We start from the raw sequence: 11,540 nt of genomic DNA on the forward strand, positions 1-11,540 counted from the left end.
CTAGAGTTGTAGAAGACCCAAAATAACAAGCCAAATCAGCTTCAGAACAGAGACAACATAAGCATGAACAAATCAAGCACCCTTGACAAATCTTCACCAATTGTAATTCTCCAGCATTGTTACCGAAGCAATATAATAGTATGGCAGCCGCACACTACTCCACCGAATTGAATTGCCAAAATTATTCTCTCACCGGAAAGTTACACCCGAAGCACTATCTCAGAAATCAATTTGCTGCAGCATCACTAATTTTTCAAGGACTAAAACAACATATATATATATTATTGAATCTTGGGTTTTGTAATCAAACCCTAATTGTTACCAAACTGAATTAGGTCTCCAAAAAATTAGATATAATATATTAAAATATATTATACCTAAACCAAACCAAATTAAAAATCTTTAACAAACCAATTTGGTCTCAAACTCCAATAAGGAAATATACCCCAACAATTATCTCATGGTTAAAGCATAAAGATGATGAATGTTAAAATTTTACATTATGCACATACATCTATTAAGATTAGTTCATTTTCTACATTGGTCTCTTGATTGTCAATTATGAAGTACAAAGAAATGCAATACAAAGATGGTTGATGATATTATTGACATATATACTCATTGCTATCACATTGCAATTTGCAAGACCCAAAATGGTTTCCAGAAGAACAAAAAAATTGAAAGTCAAGAAAAGAATCTATCAAACAATAAGAATAAATAATCTACTAACAGCCCTCATTTTTTTTTTTTCCAATTCTCCTTTTTATTTGATTGAACTCACAAGCCATTAACGAATTGTTTCTGGTCACGTGGAATAACACACACTCCCCCTCCAATTTCCAACTTGGAGTGTACTAGCGTTTGCATGGTGCAGTTTATGTGATTTGAAAGTAAAACTATAAATTAAATGATGGATATATGAATTGACAAATTATAATGTGAGAGTTTTGATTGAATTGAAGAATATTTTAACTAATTATCAATAATTTGTATATATGTAATTGAGAGGGAGAAGTATGATCTGGATTGGGCCATGGTAATACCGGACAAATTGTGGGCCGAACACATTTGGGCCGTGGTATCCTGGGTCTACCCAGAAGTGATTTTTGCTCGGTAATGGCAAAGGGCATATGGAACCGAGCTACTTGACCTTGTCGGCACGGAGGCCGGTCAAGTAAGGGTTCCACGGTTTATGCGTTGCTCGGTTGGAAGGCGCGCTTCCATAGCTAGGCATGAAGGTTCGTGCCTTAAGCTCGGCAGGTTGGCCTTTGGTTGACCGGTATGACCAATCTCAAGCTTGGCTTCGCCGGAATGCAGTCGAGCACTCGGTTATTGGCACACTTGGGCATGAAGCGCAGCATGGCCATTGACAGCCGAGATACTGCAGCCCGGTTGCCGAGCTCCCAGTAAAGTGGGCTGGCAGTTGGGTTAGGTGATGTTCAACAAGATTTGTGCTGACAGATAGGATAGCAGCACCACGTGTCGAGAGATCACTGGGAGTAGATTTGGGGCGCAGAAGATATATAAGCATGTCTGCGTCCCCCATATGGGAGCATGACATTTTGGTGAGATAAACACTACACACAACTCAGTTCTCTCTCTCTCTATCCCTGTGTGTGTCTAACTTGATCGTCGGAGGGGTTTTCCGGCCACACACCGCCGGGTAGCTCACCGCCGTTGTGTTCGCAGGTTGATTGGACAGGCAGGAACTTGGAAGAAAGGAGTGCGGGCTTGCCTGAATGTTTGCTCCCTGCACAATTGGCGCCGTTTGTGGGAACATTGCAGACAAAACCTTCTCTTTCAGGCTCATCTGATCACCGTCCATGGCGAACAACGAAGAGATTCCGCTGTCCGCCGTTAACGGAGTTACCCAAAGTCGGGCAGAAGGAGAGAAGGACATCCCTCCATCATTCCTCTGATGGCGAACCTGGAGACTTCTCTAAGAGGACACTCAGGAGACGCGCGCGATAAGCGCGGAAGAAGTTATGGTCATTCACGGAGTCCAGATGGTCATCGGCGGCGGAGAGAATCGCACGCCAGACGTCTGGAACACAAGCTAAGGGACCAGGATGCCGTCATCCGGCGAATGGTAGCGGAAATGGAGGAGCTGAAGCGGCATGTCAAAGGGAAGGGTGTAGCTAGAGGGGGAGACCACAGTAAGCGTATCCAACCCCGTCGTTCAGGAAGTTAGAGTCAGCGACACACTCCTTCCATTTCTATCACCAGAAGTTACAAGGTTGGAGATTCCAACGTGCATATAGAGAAATCCAGCGCACAAGATAGCACTTACCAGCCCTCATGTCCGATGACGACATCGAGGTACTCTTATTCCGCTCAATCAGAGGATTTGTGGGCAGTTTTGAAGGAACGGGCTCGCCGGCGGGAGGCTCAGAGGGTGCCGGCGTTCCAGCGGCTATCCTATAGGGTTCACGCCAGCGAGGAGGTCGGAATGCCTCCACCCCGCCCAGCCGTGCCTCTCCTTGTAGACACAGACTTGGCGAGGCTCAGTGCCACTCCATTCTCCGTGGATATAGAGACAGCACCGCTTCCGGCGGGCTTCCACCAGCCAAAGTTCACGCTCTACGACGGAAAAATCGACCCATATATGCATGTAAATCATTTTCGACAGGTCATGGCCAGACATAGGCGGAATGACGCTTTTATGTGCTTGATCTTCCCGTTGAGTTTGGGCAAGCTAGGTTTGAAATGGTTCGAGAGGCTGCCCGAGGGGAGCATTGAAAGGTGGCAGCAGTTGGCCGAGGCCTTTGTGACACGCTTCAAAACCAACACGAAAACACCAAAGGAAGTTGATCATCTACTGAGTGTCAAGATGGAACCGAGCGACACATTGAAGGCATACAACTCCAGATATTGGGAGACCTTCAATGAGATCTTGGATTGCCCGGTCAACCTTGTAATCACACAGTACAAGCATGGTCTCCCGGTCGAACATAGACTGCAGGACTCGCTTACCATGCACCAACCGACATCCATGGGCCAGCTAAAGCAGCGCATCAATGAGTACATTCGAGTGGAGGAAGATGCATCAACATCTGCCACGAAGGCAATTCCAGTAGCAACGGACAAGAGGTCGGCTGGCAAAGTGCACGCGGTCGGACAAGAGTCCAGTCGTTCAAATGACCGCGCCGAGGAATCGGACCGTGGCTCAAATCGCAAAAATCGGGGTAGAGGACGTCGGAATGACCGGGATGACGTAACCGATGCAAACAGAAGATTGAAGGCCAGGACAGGTATCACCACGGTCTTTAAGATTCCAATCTATCGCATACTTAGTGAAATCCGTGACGAAGGAGTATGTCCGGTTTCTTGCTAAGTTGGGCGACGGACAGAAGGGCTTCAATCCACAGTAGCATTGCACGTTTCACTGGGAGCGTGGCCACCAGACGGAGGATTGTTTGCCTTTGAGGCAACACTTGGAAGAGCTAGTCACAGCCGGACACCTGGACCTTTACATTGATGGAGGCGTGAAGGCCAATCAAGCTCCGGTTGACCCGTGAGGACCGGATGACCGGGATGCGCCTCCTCAAGGGATTGTTAATGTCATCCATGGGATAATGGAACCGACGTGTGTATGCGAGCTCCGCGGTATGATCAAGAAGGCAGAACACATGAGGGAAGTTTTGTCAGTTCAGCCTGCGATCAAGAAAGGGAAGACCGAAGTGAAAGATGTGATCAGTTTCTCCTCAAGGGACCTAGAGCGCATTCAGACGCCGCACAACGATGCCCTAGTGGTTACACTCCGCATCAAAGAATTTGATGTCAAACGGATCTTGATTGATCAGGGAAGCTCGGTCGAGATCATGTATTACGACGCATTAAAATAGCTCAAGCTCCGAGATACGGATTTGGCTCCGGCAACCTTGCCACTGGTTGGTTTCAACTCACAACTGGAGTGGCCTTTGGGAAAAATTATCTTGCCGGTCAAAGCAGGGTCCGTGGTAAAGCAAGTGGAGTTTTGGGTGTTGTAGGAGCCATCTACTTATAACCTGATCCTTGGAAGAGGATGGCTTCACGCTATGCAAGCTGTGGCGTCAACCTACCACCAGGTAATGAGATTTCCCTCGGTTATGGGGGCAATTGAGGAGATATGGGGCGATCAAGTCATGTCGAAGCAATGCTTCGTGGCAGTGAACGGGAGCCGGGCTGCCAAGGGCTTCGTCCAAATGATTGAGGGACCGGAAGACCGGGGAGTCCTTGATGATGTGGGTACTAAGGCCGAGGACAAAGCCGTTGAGGAATTGGTGGAAGTGCGAATTGATACAGAGAATTCAGAGAAGTTCTTCTTGCTCGGCTCGAGCCTTACCGCCCGAGAAAGAGCCGAGATGGTTGAGTTTTTAATGGCTAATATCAAAGTCTTCGCATGGTCGCTTTATGACATGCCCGGCCTCGATCCGAGCTTTATTTTCCATCGCCTCAACATCTTTCCCGGAGCCAAGCCGGCCATTCAGCGAACAAGGAGATCAGCGTTGCATCACGCCGAGGTAGTTGCCGAGGAAGTGAAGAACTTGCTGGAGGCACGCGTAATTCAGGAAGTGCACTACCCTCGGTGGATTTCAAACACGGTCGTGGTGCCCAAGAAAAATGGAAAGTGGCCTACCGCGGATACCATCAGATTGCCATGCATGGCCTGGACTGAGAGATTACCTCATTCACTACACCACGGGGACTCTTCTGCTATCGAGTTATGCCTTTCGATTTGAAGAACGCTGGGGCGACTTTCCAAAGAATGGTGATTAAGATGTTTGCTCCTTTGCTGGGCCGGACAATGGAGGCTTACATTGATGATATGGTGGTTAAAAGCCAGCATCAAGCAGACCACTTGTCCGACTTAGCCGAGATGTTCACCATTCTCAAAAAACACAAGCTACGCTTGAATGCGTCTAAGTGTGCCTTTGGCGTGGGATCCGAAAAATTCTTAGGCTTCCTAGTCACGAACCGAGGCATCGAAGCAGACCCCACACATATCAGAGCCGTACAAGAATTGAAGCAGCCTAGCTCGGCTAAGGACGTGCAGCTTCTAGCCGGAATGGCTGCCGTGCTTAATCGATTTATAAGCCGGTCATCAGATCGCTGCAATCCTTTCTTTTAAGCATTGAAGTCAAAGTTCTCGTGGGGTAAAGAGTGTGACTGGGCTTTGGCCCATCTCAAGGAGTATCTGTCTTCGGTGCCACATTTAGTAACACTGACGGCCGGGGAGGAACTTTACCTTTATCTGGCCTTTTCACAGCATGCGGTCAGTGCAATGCTTGTTCGGTCAGAGGGAATCAAGCACCTCCCTATCTTCTACGTCAGCAAAACCTTGTTACCAGCAGAGTCGAGATACTTGCCGCTAGAAAAACTCGCGTTGGCATTAATGATGGCCTCAAGGAAGTTGGCGCACTATTTTCATGCGCATGCAATAACCGTTCTGACCGAGTTCCCCCTCAAAGCTTTATTCAAGCGGGCGGACTTCTCTGGTCGAATTCTTAAGTAGGCGGTCGAGTTAGGACAGTTTGACGTCAAGTTCCAGCCGCGCACTGCCATAAAAGCTCAGACTTTGGCCGACTTCATTGCTGAATTCTCACCCGGAACTCATCCGGTATGCTTGGTCGTTATTGCCGCAGGAGATGAAGAGGTGAATGCAAGCCTGATAGAAATACCACAACCTGGCGGTGTTGGTGACGCGGAACTTGCGCGCCCCACTGAGACACCTTCAGTTGACATGATACCACAGCCCGGCGATGCGATGACGGAGTTGGGTAGCACTGACCAACCTGCTCTGTCCGGTACCGCATCACCGCGGGGAAAAGAAATGGAACCGCTCAGCACAGAGCCTGCGGCCGGCATAATACCGCAACCTGGCGATTCACCTACGAACTTAGGCATTATGGATCAACTTGCTGAGTCCGACGCCGAATGACCAAGGGGGGCTGAAGTGGAACCGCTTAGCACAGAACTGGAAGCCCAACAGCCGAGCAACCGTGATCCTATCAACCTTCAAGCCTCTCAGGACCCCTCAGAGTGTTGGAAGCTCTTTGTTGGCGAAATGTGGAAACTTTTTGTTGATGGAGCCTCGAACCGTCACGGTACCTGGCTGGGTATAGTTCTGATTTCGCCAGACGGACTGACTATTGAACACTCTATCACCCTTGGCTTCCCAGCATCCAACAATGAGGCCGAGTACGAGGCACTCTTGGCCGGGCTCAAGAGCGCGCTTCAGATGCAAGCATCCGAGCTGATAGTTTACAGTGATTCCCAGCTCGTGGTTAACCAAGTTTCTGGGGTTTACGAAGCAAAGGATGACTGAATGATGAAGTACCAAACTCTGGTCAGGGACCACATTAAGCGATTTCAGGCGATCAGGGTCTAACAGATTGGCCGAGAAGAAAACGACCGAGCAGATGAGTTGGCCGGTCTCGCTTCTATGGTCAACAACTCGTCTCCCAACCCTCTTTTGATTGAATTTCTTCCGAGGCCCAGCATTGAGGAAACCGGACAGATAGAAGTACTCTGCACCAAGCTAGGTCCTTCTTAGATGGACCCTATCATCCTTTTTCTCAAGAACCGGACCCTTCCAGCCGCCAAGAAGGAAGCACATAAAGTGCGGGTGAAGTCAGAGCGGTTTTGGCTCTCTCCATCGGGCGCTTTATACAAGCAGTCGTTCACCGGTCCCTACCTGAAGTGTGTGCACCCGAGCAGCGTAGAAGCCTTCTTGTACGAAATTCATGAAGGCATTTGTGGCAGTCACATTGGGGCAGGTCCTTGGCCTACTGAGCTATTTCGCAAGGCTACTGGTGGCCGTGCATGCAAGCTGACGCACAGAAGTATGTTCGCAAGTGTGAGAAGTGCCAGAAGTTTGCCCACCAGATCCACCAGCCGGCCAGGGAACTTCTTCCCCTCACCAGCCCTTGGCCCTTTGCGATGTGGGGGCTTGATATAGTGGGGGGCCACTCCCAACCGCACCAGGCAACTGGAAGTTCTTCATCGCGGCCACAGATTACTTCACCAAATGGGTTGAAGCAGAACCTTTGGCAACAATCAAGGAGAAAGACGTCAAGCGGTTTGTTTGGCAGAATGTGGTAACGCAGTTTGGCGTCCCCAAAATTCTGATCTCTGACAACAGCACCCAATTTGACGGATGCCTTTTTAGAGGATTTTGTGAAGATTTGAAGATAGAATTCTACAACTCCACCCCGGCTTACCCGCAGTCTAATGGTCAAGCCGAGGCTTCAAACAAGACCATTCTTGATGGGTTGAAGAAAAGGCTAGAGAAGACAAAGGGAAAGTGGGCTGAGGAACTCCCCAGCGTCCTTTGGGCATACCGAACAACCCCGCGACGATCTACCGGGGAAACTCCTTTTGCTTTGGCATATGGCATGGAGGCGGTCATACCTTTGGAAGTTGGAATGCCCACCCTTAGAAGTGAAAGTTTTGAGCCCGAGCTGAACGCCGAAGCCATCGCCCTGGAATTGGACCTCATGGACGAATGCCGAGAAAAGGCTCTCATCCATGTGGCCGCCTATCAACAAGAGCTCTCACGAAAATACAACAAAACGGTGCACCCCAGACCGTTCAAAGTAGGTGATTGGGTCTTGAGGAAAGTCATGGGCAATACCCTGGTGCCAGGTGAAGGCAAACTAGGGGCAAATTGGGAAGGACCCTACAAGATAACCGGTCTGGTAGGCAAGGGGGCATACCACTTGGAGGACTTGGATGGTAGAGGAATACCCCGGCCGTGGAATGCGGCCAACCTCAAACTGTATTATTTCTAGCATTTGCTTTCTTTTTGTGCAAAGGAACTTTTTGCCTTACACTTCAGAATGTAATATTCTTTTTGTCAATATATAGAAGTGCCACATCTTTGCCTTGGCATTTTTATTGTTGTTTTGTGTTTAGTCATTCTCAACCAAGATGTTTATTCCGGTTGAAAGAGTCGATGATTTGTTCAACTATGCGATTCTCGATCGAGATGTTTACTCCGGTTGAAAGAGTTGATGATTTATTCAACTGTGATTCTCAACCGAGATGTTTACTCCGGTTGAAAGAGTTGATCATTTGTTCAACTGTGATTTCCAACCGAGATGTTTACTCCGGTTGAAAGAGTTGATGATTTGTTCAACTGTGATTCTCAACCGAGATGTTTACTCCGGTTGAAAGAGTTGATGATTTGTTCAACTGTGATTCTCAACCGAGATGTTTACTCCGGTTGAAAGAGTTGATCATTTGTTCAACTGTGATTCTCAACTGAGATATTTATTCCAGATGAAAGAGTTGATGTTTTGCTCAACTTATTTATTCTCAACCGAGATGTTTATTCCAGTTGAAAGAGTTGATGGTTTGCTCAACTTAGGTGTTCTCAACTGAGGTACTTCTTCTGGTTAAAAGAGTTGATGATTTGTTCAACTATGATTCAAACCGAGATGTCTTTTCCGGTTACATCAATTAATTAATGAGGTTTGTCTAGCCGAGGTATTTTGTTTGACTGAAGGTAGGAGGCTTGAAGACCGCACAAACACTTGATGAAATTAGAGCTTTTTCATTGATGCGAAAGTAAATACAAAAGGTGGGGAACTTATCCCGGTTACATGTTCAAAAAAAAAAAAAAAAAAAAAAAAAAGCAAGGAAAAAGAAAACTAGGCTAAGGGGGAAAGGTTGGTGAATTCATCCTCGGTTGCCTCCAAGTTGACCGTTAGAGATTGGTCTTGGACACCGGTTTCTGTTTGGCCGGGCTGCTCCTACTCTTGGTGGTCCTTTCCCTCAGCATCTGCCTCGGCTTCTCCTTCAAGTCCTTCTTCGGCCTTAGCCTACAACGCGCTGAAGACATCGTTGGCATATGGCACGAGATAGGTCGGCAGGAAGACAACTGGCGGAGAGGCAAACACGTCGGTATCAGGACCTTGACCGAGCTGTTCGCAGGCAGACTTCCAACCCGCCTTGAAATAGATGTCTTGGGTGGCGAAGACTTGCTTCTTATAGCTGTCCTCGGCCTCCTTAAAGCCAAAGTTGTTGGTGTCTTTGCACTCCTTCTCCTTTGACTTTTTGAGTGCGTCCAGCTCGGCTTGGAGCTCATCCCACTTTTTCTCGGCGTCGCCAAGCTGGCCGAGCAACTTGGTGTTGTCAGCGTTGGCAATCTACAGTGAAGACTTTGCTCGGCCGAGCTTGGTTTGAAGACTTTGGACTTGGCTGACAGTGTCGTTTGCCTTCTGCCACAGTCAATGAATTCTCTCCATGACCAAGTGTTACTTCTGGATGGCCTGCAAGAAAAAGATTGATCAGAGAGGAAACCGTACAAACACTTATGAAAATTTGAGTAGAAGTTTGACTCTTACCCTGGTCATGGACTTCACGGCCGACTTCACCAACCGGGTGTTTGGAACATGGTCCCTGCCGACCACATCGCTCGGTAGGAGAAGGGCCTTGGAGAGGTCGAAGGCGAGAAGATGTTCTTTGTCGCCTTTCACGGAAGCTGTTGCTGGGATCTCCTTACCCCGGTGTTTGAGCTGCGGTCGCCATGCCGGTGCAGGGTCTACGGTGACGCCGGGTTGCTCGGTAGTCAGCTCTTCAACCAGCTCGGCAGAGGGATTTGTGTGAGGCCTTTTCCCAGCTCGGTAGGCTTCATGGCGGGCTTGACTGGCGACTGGAGACACCAATGCCACCACGGCGCCGCTTGATTGACCGGTAGTTGGAGAGCGGGTAATGACGCTTGGTATCTCGGCGGAAGTTGCAGTGAGGAGGTTTTTGATACGGCTTCGTTTTGCCATCTCTTCTTCCTCGGTTAACCGGATTAGGGGCACGTCTGGTAGTGTTGGGTCTGGAGAAGATGATGGAGCACGGAGAAAGTCTGTGACCTTACTCCGCCGTGGAGCAGAGTACCGGTATGTTGGGGTGTAGCCGAGCAGCTCGTTGCAATCCCGATGGCGATAACGGAGCACGGTCCTGATGGCTTCTTCGTTGGGATAGTGGCAGTTGGCCTATAAGGCGTGGATTGTTACAAAGGAAGAAAGAAAAATGTTTTAAGTACAAATTATTGTGAAAAAGAAATTAATCTAGCCAGTTAGCACGACTTGCATGTCTTGCCGAAATTTTTGCTAATGAATCAGCCCGGTACGTCGGCCGTTTCATAATTGCCGGACACCCAGAAGAAGTCGTCGTCGTGTAAGTCTTTGTCTGGGGTACCGGTCACTATTTTTTCTTTGCCCGGCCTAATCTTTAAGTAATAGGCGAGGCCGTCGCCGGTGTGCCCAAGGGTATACTGTCGCAGTATCTCGGCTAAACCTAAGTTGGTCCCTAGCCGATTATTCAGCTCATGGATGCCGTTGATTATTCGGTAGGTGTTGGTCGATACTTGTGTGGGTGCTAGCCCGGTACGGCACGGGAATTCGGTCAGCAAAGGGTTGACCGGGAAGCGGAGGCCTTATTCAATTATGGAAAGCACGGTGAAGGGGCACTGGACTAATGCACCCCAAGGGGTTGTCTCAATCTAACCGAGCTCTAGGTGTACGTCGGCCGGGATGCCATACTCTTCCCGGAATATGGCCAGGGCAGCCGGAGTATCGACAAGGAAGCGGAAGCGTCCCATGTGTAGCCGGCTGGTTTAGCTCGGCTGAGGTGGTTTTGGCAAAGACTAGTGTCTTGATGGCTGTTCGGTCTTTGAGAGCCTCAATATTTGGTTAGTGGTCCCCTTGGACTCTGCAAGAAAAGGATGGCAATGGTAAGTGTGAGCGCGGTCGCACAAAACAAGCTTGACTTTAGCTCGGTTATGAAGAGTGCCAACCACCTCGGTTTGAAGGTGAACCAAGGTGCTCGGCCACTTAAGCGGACCAGATGTTAGCCCGGTCGAGCGGCCAGGCTCCTTGTCTACCCTGGTTTCTGCTAAAGGTTTTGGTAAACTAGTAAATTGCTCGGTCTTATTGTATTTTGGGATCAAAAAATGACCTGGAGCCCGGTCCGCCCCAGTTCTTCGTGTATTCATATGTTCATCACTGGGATTGAAGAACAACAAAGAGAATAGGGGCAAATATGGGTTTTGGGAGGGTTATGTCCTAAAACCTATGGATTTGGTGCCCTAAAAGGAGAAATATCAAATTAAATGACAATAAGAAGAGTTGAAGGACTTACCAGTTGAGGGGCAGTGGCTCCTTCTTCGAACACAAACTCTGAAATGGCAAGGGAGGAATGGCACGAGCTCTGGGACGTCAAACAGAAAGAAATGGCAAGAATAGTGGAATGAAGTAGGTTGGGCATGCTTATGAGGTTGAAAAGCCGCCAAAATTTGAATGAGAAGGGACGGTTAGCTGCTCGAGGCCAATCAGCACGCTACACGTGTCCCTCATTAATGCAACATCAGAGTGAAGAGACAGGAAGGTCAGACGAGGCGTCGACCGAGCAAGTCAAGAGAAAGGAAGGTCAGACGAGGCGTCAACCGAGCAAGGCAAGGAATCGAGCGCGGAAATTAGCCCGGTTTGCCTCTTGCAAATTGTGAACCGAGGAAGAGTTCATCCCGGTCGGAACAGGTAATCCCGGTCACGCTAGCGCGGACG

This window comes from Camellia sinensis, chromosome 13 (assembly GCF_055761805.1).
Source record: "Camellia sinensis isolate YWXY chromosome 13, ASM5576180v1, whole genome shotgun sequence".
Classification (NCBI taxonomy): domain Eukaryota; kingdom Viridiplantae; phylum Streptophyta; class Magnoliopsida; order Ericales; family Theaceae; genus Camellia; species Camellia sinensis.